This window comes from Trachypithecus francoisi, unplaced genomic scaffold (assembly GCF_009764315.1).
Source record: "Trachypithecus francoisi isolate TF-2019V2 unplaced genomic scaffold, Tfra_2.0 Lachesis_group15, whole genome shotgun sequence".
Taxonomy (NCBI): domain Eukaryota; kingdom Metazoa; phylum Chordata; class Mammalia; order Primates; family Cercopithecidae; genus Trachypithecus; species Trachypithecus francoisi.
Genome location: NW_022681460.1, coordinates 106380224 through 106389838, shown reverse-complemented (window position 1 = coordinate 106389838; position 9615 = coordinate 106380224). Strand labels below are relative to the sequence as shown.

Here is a 9615-nt window from a genome sequence, read left to right as displayed (position 1 = left end):
TGCCCATCATATTACAGAGAAGAAAAGTGAGACCCAGAAAAGAAATAAAATGGTTACTCAAGCCCTCACCAAAGACAAGAAGAAAGGTATCTTGGTTCAGTCCAGCCACAGCCTCCCTCCAGAGCCCACATGCTGACTGCAGACCTCACAGCTCCTCTGATAGAAACAATATCTGCCTCCCAGGATTGTTGGGTTAATGAAAGATGATGGATGCAACCAGTGTCTGACACATAGCAGGCATTCAGGTCTAGTAAGTGGTGCTGTTGTGATGACTATCACTGTCGTCATCCCCAATATCGTCATTGCACCATCATCATCCTCACCTTCATTCCTGAGTTCTTCTCATCCTGTTCCGTCGTGTTCAGGCCTAGGTAAGTCAGACACAGACGTCTAAAAATCCGTGCATGTATTTAAAGCACTTGTTTGTTGAGCAACTACTGTATGCCAGGCACTAAGGATACAACAGGAATAGGACAAGGTCCTCTGCCTCCTCCAGGGACCTCACAGTGTCCTGCAGGGAACAGAAAAGGAAAGAAATACATGTAACAATGTGTCACACTTGTAGTCCTAAAAATAAGTCAAAATAATACTATTTAATAATAACCACCATTTGCTGAGTGCTGAAATAAAAAAGGGCTTCCTATGCCAGCGTGTTCACATAGCCCCCACTCCTGCCTTCATCCCAGTGACTCTCCCGCATAACCTGTGAGATTTCATCTTCACAGCAACCCTATATTAGTTTCTCATGGCTGCTGGGTCAGATTATCGTGAATTTTGCGGCTTAAAATAACTCAAATGTATTCTTAGAATTCTAGAGCTTGGGAGTCTGAAATCAGGCTCCCTGGGCTAAAGTGAAGGTGTGGGCAGGGCTCTGCTTCATCTGGAAGCTCTAGGGGAGAAACCATTTCCTTGCCATTTCTGGCTTTTAGAGGCCGCCTGCATCCCTTGGCTTGTGGCTTCTCCCTCATCTGCAAAGCTGACCTCTGCTTCCACCCTTCCATCTTCTTTTTCTGACCCTCTTACCTGCCTCTTACAAGGTACCTTGTGATCACACCAAGCCCACCTAGAGAGTCCAGAATAATTACCCCACCTCGAGATCCCTAACTCAATCCCTCCTTAAAGTCACCATTGCCATATAAGGGAACATAGTCACAGGTTTGGGGGATGAAAATGTGGACATCTTTGGTGGGCCATGACTATGCCTTCCACAAACCCTAATAAGGTAGGGACTGTCGATCACTTCTGCACCAGAGATGAGGAAACTGAGGCCTAGGGAGGTAATGTGGCATGCAAAGTCACAAAAGCAGCTGGGATTGGAAACCAGGTTTATCTGAGCTGTGGGAGTTGGGTCTGGTTTCCACTGTGCTATAAAAGGCAATGCAGAAGTCAAGAGCAGGCCAGAGAAGAAGGCTTCCAGAAAGAGAGGGAACGGAGACAAGCTGTGCAAGATAAGTAGGGCATTCCAGGGTGGCAGTGCTACACCCTGGTTCACCAGAGTGACATCTATGCAGGTGATGTCCCCAAAACACACCAGGCCAGGTTGCCCTATAATTCCATGTCAAGGCAAAAACAGTAGCTTCAGTAAGGGCTTCAACAGTTCAGCTGGTGATCTCCATTCCAGAATTCACTTTAATGTTTGGGACGTTTCTCGAAGATCAGCCTCCTGTCTGAAAAATAGGCATTATTAATGCCTATGAATCCAAGCACATTAGCCATCCTCCTCTACCTGCTTTCCTTCTTCTCCCTAACCCTGGAGAGGGTTTTTGTTGTTGTTGTTGTTGTTGTTGTTGTTGTTGTTGATGTTTGAGACAAGGTCTTACTCCCTTACCCAGGCTGGAGTGCAGTGGTGTAATCTTGGCTCACTGCAACTTCTGCCCCCAGGACTCAAGCAACCCTCCCATTTCAGGCCCCCTGAATAGCTGGGACGACAGGCTCACCACCACGCCCGGCTAATTTTTATACTTTTGTAGAGACAGGGTCTCACTATGTTGCCCAGGCTGGTCTTGAACTCCTAGAGAGTCCAGAATAATTTCCCCATCTCGAGATCCCTAACTCAATCCCACCTTAAAGTCACCATTGCCACATAAGGGAACATAGTCACAGGTTTGGGGGATGAAAATGTGGACATCTTTAGTGGGCCATGATGCCATCCTTCCAGCTTGACCTCCCAAACTGCTGGGATTACAGGCGTGCGCTATCTCGCCTGGCCTTGTTTTTTGTTGTTGTTGTTGTTTGTTTGTTTGTTTTTGAGACGGAGTCCCTCTCTGTCGCCCAAGAGGAGTGTGGTGGTGCGATCTTGGCTCACTGCAACCTCCACCTGGTTCAAGCAACTCTCCTGCCTCAGCCTCCTGAGTAGCTGGGATTACAGGCATGTGCCACCATGCCCCACTAATTTTTGTGTTTTAGTAGAGACGGAGTATCACCATGTTTGCCAGCCTGGTCTTGAACACCTGACCTCAGGTGATCTGCCCACCTCGGCCTCCCACAGTGTTGGGATTACAGGCGTGAGCCACAGCGCCCATCACTTGTTTGTTTTTTAATAGATTTTTTTTAAATTTGTATAAACGTAAGAGATCCAAGTGCAATTTTGTTACATGCATGTATTGCCTAGTGGTGAAGTCTTGGCTTTTAGTATATTCATCACCCAGGTAATGTACACTGGATCCATTAAGCAATTTGCCATCACCCACTCCCCTTCCGCCTCCAATCTTCCAAGTCTCCAATGTCTGTCATTCCATACCCTATGTCCATGTGTACATACTAGTTAGCTCCCACTTATAAGTAAGAACATGCACTATTTGACGTTCTGTTTCTGAATTTTGTTTCACTTAAAATAATGGCCTTCTATAATCCCAGCTACTTGGGAGGATCACTTGAGTCTAGGAGTTCAAGACCAGCCTAGGAAATATAGTGTGACCCTATCTCAAAAATAAATAAATACATAAACTATTTGTTTTAGAAAAACTTTAGTTTCAGAGAAAAACTGAGCAAAAGATACCCAGACTTCCTGTGTACCTGCTTCCCATCCCTGCATAGCCTCCCCCCGTTATCAGCGTCCACCAACATCTGTTGCAACTGATGAACCCACACTGATACATTATGATCTCCCAGAGCCTGGGGTTTTGTTCAAAAACATTTTCCAGTATTAAGAAGCATCTCGTTTCTACAGCAGGCGAGGGAAATAAACTGTCTAGACATAGGCCAGACTAGCCTGGCCTTTTCCAACCTCAGCCATTACTTAAAGTCTGAATAGAATCCCCCAGAGAACTTGCAAGCAGAGACTCCTGGGGTCATCCAGGCTGGGAAGGAGCAAACAAACATGCTCATTATAAAAATAGTATGTAACTTTTTTAAACTTTGGGGAAAATAAGAAAATAAAAGTCACCTATGATCTCACAACCAGAGAAGACTCTATTAACATGTCAGGTGCATTTCTTTTACAATGCTTTTTCTATGAATACAATAAAGATAATAGCATCTACTGAGCTTATTCTGAGTGCAGGGCCCTGTTTTAAATATTTGTGTTCATGGTCCCAATCCTCACTGCCATCCTTCCAGGCAGGGGCTATTATCATCTTAGTTACCAGCTGAAAATATAGAGGCAAAGAGAGATGAAACTATAAAAGGATGAATAGATGTAAATATATATGAATGGAAATGGAAGCCAGGATGGTGAATAAGAGTATAGTCTTTGGAAGAAGACCACTTCCTATTTTTCTCTAATTTTATGTATTCCTTATACGGTAATATTGACACAAGTCGTAAAATGCATGTGTTTTAAAATTCAAAAGGTGCAGAACGTCATACTGTGAAAAGTCACCTTCCCTCTCCTGAGCCCAGCTACTCAGAGGTAAGCACATTTAGCAATTTCTTTTTGTCTTTCCAGAGTTGTTTTATGCAGGCAAATAGAGCTTTGGAGAGGGGTGTGTGTGTGTATCTGTGCATGCATTTCTCTTCACACAGGTGAAGCGTATAGTCTACGCTTTGCTTTGTTAATACAACAAAACGTCTCACAGGTCATTACATGTCAGTCAAGAGTGGTTTCTAATTTATCAGTTGCATGGTGTTGACAGGATATTTAACGAGTTCCACCTCCATTTGGGTCATTGTGAGAAGTAAATAAAATAATGCAGGTAAAACACTTACCCAGAGTCTGTTACATAGTAAGTACTCACATGTAAGACATGATTATTAGAATTTCCATCATCCTGCATGTAGAGTTTTCCATTTTGTGCTTTATGACTAAAATTATGTCACCCCGTTGGATATCAAAATAAACGTAAAAATAAACATCTATTCTTACTTTGTACCATATAGAAAAATTAACCGTAAATGGATGCCAGACCTAAATGTAAAAACTAAAGCTATAGCGGTAAAAAAAAAAAAGGAGAAAATCTGTGTGACCTCGAGTTAGTAAGAATTTCTTTGCTAGGACACAAAGAGCACAATTCATTTTTTTAAAAAAAAGTGATAACCCCCAGTGATCGCTCATTCTGGTATTCACCCCCTCTTTGTGAATGTGGTTGAGCTCTGTGACTTGATTCTATGAGTAGAATGCAGCAAAGTTGATGAGATTTCATTTCTGTGATTATGTTACATGGGCTTGTAACTGTCATCTTGCTAGCGGTCTCTATGTGCCTTCTTAGCTTGCTCACTTCATGTTGGACAGGCCAACAGGGATGGAAACCGAGGCTGGCCAGCAAGGAACTGAGATCCTCTGTAAGCAGCCCTGGAGGAACTTAATTCAGCAACAACCTGAGTGACTCGGAATTCAAAAGGTACAGAAAATTCAAAAGGTACAGAAAGCTCCTTCTGCAGTTGAGCTTTCAAATAAGACCCTGGCCCCAGCTGACAACTTGATTGCAGCCTCATGAAAGATGGAAAAGCAAAGGACCCAGACAAGCTGCTCCTAACCCACAGAAACAGTGAGATAATTAACGTGCATTGTTTCAAGTGACAAAGTTTATGGTGATTTGACCCACAGCAACAGGTAACTAACACAACTGCTATGATTCTGGAGAGTGATTTGGTGCAGTGAGTCAAGGACCTTAACAAATAAATAGCCTTTGATTCTGCAATTCCACTTTGGGAATTTCTTCTAAGGAAAAAAAAAGAGGCAATTGCACCCAAAAGTACATACAAAGATATCAGTCACAAAATTCCCCCATCAAAGAAAACGTTCTAACATTCATTGGGGGCCAACTATGTGCCGGGAACTCTGTATTCTTGGCTTCACTTGAGCCTCACAACAGTCCTATTCTTATAAGATCACCCCCATTTTACACACCAGAAAATGAAGTCTCCAAGAGATAAAGAAACTCACTCATGATTAATCAGACAATACTTACTAAATTGTAAGTACAGTCTCTGGCACAAGGCAAATGCTCAATAAATCATACAGTGTTAGGAATAATTCAGCTTCAAGTTTTAGAAACCTAAACCATAATGTCTTAAGCCAAAAAAGCTCATGGAACTGGGTAGTTTAGCAGTGCAGAAGTGTAGCTGGCTCCAGGCATGGCTGTATCCAGGAGCCCAAGGTCATCAGGGCTCTATCTTCACCAGTCTGTTAGCTCTGCTTGCTTCTGTTTCTCAGGCTTTTACCACATGACAGGCAAAGGCCCAAACTTACTTCCTCCTGGCCAAGAAGTCTAGAGAACAAGAGCATCTCTCTCCCAAAATCCAGAGACTAATCCCAGAGAAGAATCTGATTGGCCATGGGACTGGGTCACATGCCTCTTTCTGAAATTATGTCACCAGGAAGTTCAGGCTCTATGATTGGCCATTCCAGATAACATGACACCCCCCAGGGCATGATTGTCACGATTGACAGTCCCTCCCAGGACCACAAGGGTGGAGCGGAGCAGTTCCCACAAGGAAGAAATGCTGCAGACAATGATTACTCTCGTGTAGATATTCAGCAGTAAAGATTGTAGTCAGACCACGACCTTCCAGCTCCGGAGCTCACAGTGTCTCCGTTGCACACACCTCATCTCCCACCCGCCTTCCCTAACCTTTTCAAACTTCAAGGCAGATCAGGAGATGAGAACTGAAGGCTGCTGTCAACATGCCTGGAAAACAACTCTTCCACCCAATAGTGTGCAGCAAAAAGCATCTTGTAAAAGATCCTCCTTTGGTGAACACAAGCCAGCCAGATGCAAAGGTCAGGGCCAAGAGGAGCTCATGCATCCCCCTGTCCTCACACACAAGGACTCTAGCACTGCCAACATCATCAGCAACACAGCAAGCCCAGGAGAGGCTCTTGAGAGCGCTGGGGGTCAGTAGCTCCTCCCTGGCCCTACCAAGACAGTGAAACAGTTATAAAAATGGCTGATGTTTATTGGGTACTTCCTGTTGGCCAGGCCCTGTTCTAAGCACATGGACTCACTCATTCTTCACAACCCTATCAGGAATGTACTATCGACTGGGCACGGTGGCTCACGCCTGTAATCCCAGCATTTTGGGAGGCCAAGGCCGGAGGATCACTTGAGACCAGGAGTCCTAGATCAGCCTGGCCAACATAGCAAGATCCAATCTCTACAAAAAATAAAAGAAATTAGCCGGGCACAGTGATGTATGCCCGTGATCCCAGCTAAGGTGAGGTGGGAGGATTGCTTGAGCCCAGGAGGTTGAGGCTGCAGTGAGCTATGGTGGCATCACTGCACTCCAGCCTGCAGGACAGAGCAAGACCCTGTCTCTAAATAAAATGAAATAAAATAAAATAAAATAAAGGAAAATGTGTTAATTGAACAATGATTATCTACTGGTACCAAGCTGGGCTGTTTCATTTAAACCTTCAAGCAACTCTGTCAGCTGGGCACTCTTACCCTCCTTTCACAGATGAAGGAAACGGAGGCTCCCAGATACCAATAACTTGTCTAAAGTCATGTAGCTCGTTAGAGAAAGGGGCAGAGTTGGCCGGGCGCGGTGGCTCAAACCTGTAATCCCAGCACTTTGGGAGGCCGAGACGGGCGGATCATGAGGTCAGGAGATTGAGACCATCCTGGCTAATATGGTGAAACCCCGCCTCTACTAAAAAATACAAAAAAGTACCCGAGCGAGTTGGTGGGCGCCTGTAGTCCCAGCTAGTTGGAAGGCTGAGCCAGCAGAATGGCGTAAAACCCGGGAGGCGGAGCTTGCAGTGAGCTGAGATCCGGCCACTGCACTCCAGCCTGGGCAACAGAGCGAGACTCCATCTCAAAAAAAAAAGAGAGAGAAAGGGGCAGAGCTTGAATCCAAGACTCCAGAGCCCAGGTTTTTGTGCCCACATCACACTGCCTCCCCTGAGTATCCCATTACAGGTCTTTCAGCCCCCATTGCTCCCAGGCATCCTAGCCTCCCACATCCAGCTCCCCCAGGCTCCCTCCCTCCCGGCCCACACCAGCTCTCTCCCCCTCTTCTCCACAGAGCTCAACAGCATTGCTCTGTCTGCACACAGTTTCCCAAGAGAGAAAGAAAAAGTCGAAAATTTTGTTTTTGTACAAGCTGCCCTTTTCGCCTGTGGCTAAAATTCCCCCCACAGAACAGGAATAACAACCAAAGTCATACAAAAGGGAAGCTGGCAACTTGGCCCTCCTTCAGGAATATTCCCTGAGCTTGCACCATGGCCAGCAGCTGCCTCGGGGCTAGAGAGATGAGGAGGAAGAAAACCAAGCCTCCTCGGGGAGCTGATAGAAACAAGCACAGGTCCCCCATAGAACAGAGTCCTCTTAATTCGGCCTGCTCAGGCAATGGACAAAACTGTCCAAAGGATGGAGAGCTTGAAGGATGTATAGAAATTAATCAGTGGGCAAGTCAGGAGGGAGAGCATTTCAGATACAAAGATCCAGAGGTAGAGCATGGTCTCTGGAAAGCAAGCAACAGCCCAGTGTGACAGTCACGCCAGGAGTGACCAGGGGCTGTGAGGTAGGCATCTGAGGACTGGAGCTGCCCAGCACCTTTTCTTCCTTCTTCAGGTAACGGTACCGCAATTTTCCTTAGGGGAACCATCCCTTCCCACTGCATGGTCTTAGCAGGACTGTCAATCAAGTTGACCCACCCACCTACAGCCAAGCTAGGCCGGATGCTTTCTCCCTGGAATTTGCATCATAAATAGGAAATATAATGATGGAAATTATTGGGGGTATAAGGTTTACTCGTTTCTGAGACAATGCCTTGAAGAAGGTCTCTGCTTTTGTTCTAAGTTTCCTGAGCCTTTGTGGACCCTTTCTTTTTCAAGGCTTGGGTTTTCCAGCTTTTCTTTCCATTTGGTGTGAGATACACATCATTACATTTTTAAGCATAAATTAGCCATTGCTGGTTTCAGGGGCTTCCAATCAAGCCATATAAACAGATACAGAAATACATCTAGCCGGGTGTGAGGACTCAGTCACATGGCCATGGGGAGAGTAGAGAATGGATTAGACAGTATAAGGAGGGAGTTTGGGATCAGAAATGCCAGGCAGGTGGTGACTGCAGACATACAGGTGAGCAACTAGGTGGCCCAAACTGTGACAATGACCTGTGGAATACAGAGAAGGGCTCATGGACCAACCCAAAGAGTAGACGCATGTATCACCCATTCCATCGCAAGCATTTCTTAAGCACCTAAAATGTGGCCAACATTTGCCCATCTTTGTGGCCACCTGCCTGCTTGTCATCTGCCGCTTGTCTCCTGGATCAGCTACCTATTGCTGCATAATACATTACCCCAAAACTTACTGGCATAAAATCGTAACTATAATGAAGGTCCATTGTCTTCTGTGGGTCAAAAATTCAAGACAGTCTTGGGTGGTCTCATGAGGTTATGGTCAAGATGTCAGCCAGGGCTGCCATCACTTGAAGGCTTGACTGGGACTGCAGGATTTGCTGCCAAGGTGGCTCCCTCATAGGGCTGGCAAGTTTCTGATTGCTGCCAAGGGTGGTGAGGAGAACACCACCTCCAGGAAAGGGCCTGGAGCATGACCAGCCATGTGGGGAGAGAGGCCAGCGGCCATCAATATAGTAGACACATGAGTGAAGAATCTAGCCCGCAAGTGGATCCTGCAGCCCCAGCTATTCTGGCCCATACCATGTGCATCAGAGAGACACAGCCCAGCCAAACGCTTCCTAAATTCCTGCCCCATAGATCTAGAAGCAAAATAAAACAGTTGCATCAAGACACTACATTATAGTTTTTTTTGTTTGCTTGCTTGTTTGTTATTTTTTTGTGACAGAGTCTTGCTCTTTTGCACAGACTGGAGTGCAGTGGTGCAATCTTGGCTCACTGCAACCTCTGCCTCCCAAGTTCAAGCGATGCTCGTGCCTCAGCCTCCCAAGTAGCTGAGATTATAGGTGCCTGCCACCACACCTGGCTAATTTTTGTATTTTTAGTAGAAACAGGGTTTCACCATATGGGCCAGGCTGGTCTTGAACTGCTAACCTCAAGTGATCTGCCTGCCTAGGCCTCCCAAAGTGCTGGGATTACAGGCATGAGCCACTGCACCCGACCTAGAGTAGTTTTTTACTCAACATTAGATAATGCAAACATATTTTTTAATCCCTATTACCATTTTTTGCATCTACCCACAGGGTCTATAAGCTTGACTTCTTCTAACAGACTTTCTCTAGGGGACTGGAAGTACTGGATTACTCTGCCTA

At 45.6% G+C, this 9615-nt stretch overlaps 1 long non-coding RNA gene across 1 annotated transcript in view; it reads right to left on the bottom strand.

The window, feature by feature from the left end:
* Positions 1–320: 320 nt before the first annotated feature.
* The window catches only part of LOC117097678, a 21900-nt gene continuing 12605 nt past the window's right edge, over positions 321–9615 (bottom strand). The window contains exon 3 of the long non-coding RNA XR_004443026.1: positions 321–511. This is a non-coding gene — a long non-coding RNA (uncharacterized LOC117097678). The remainder of the gene's footprint in view (positions 512–9615) is intronic.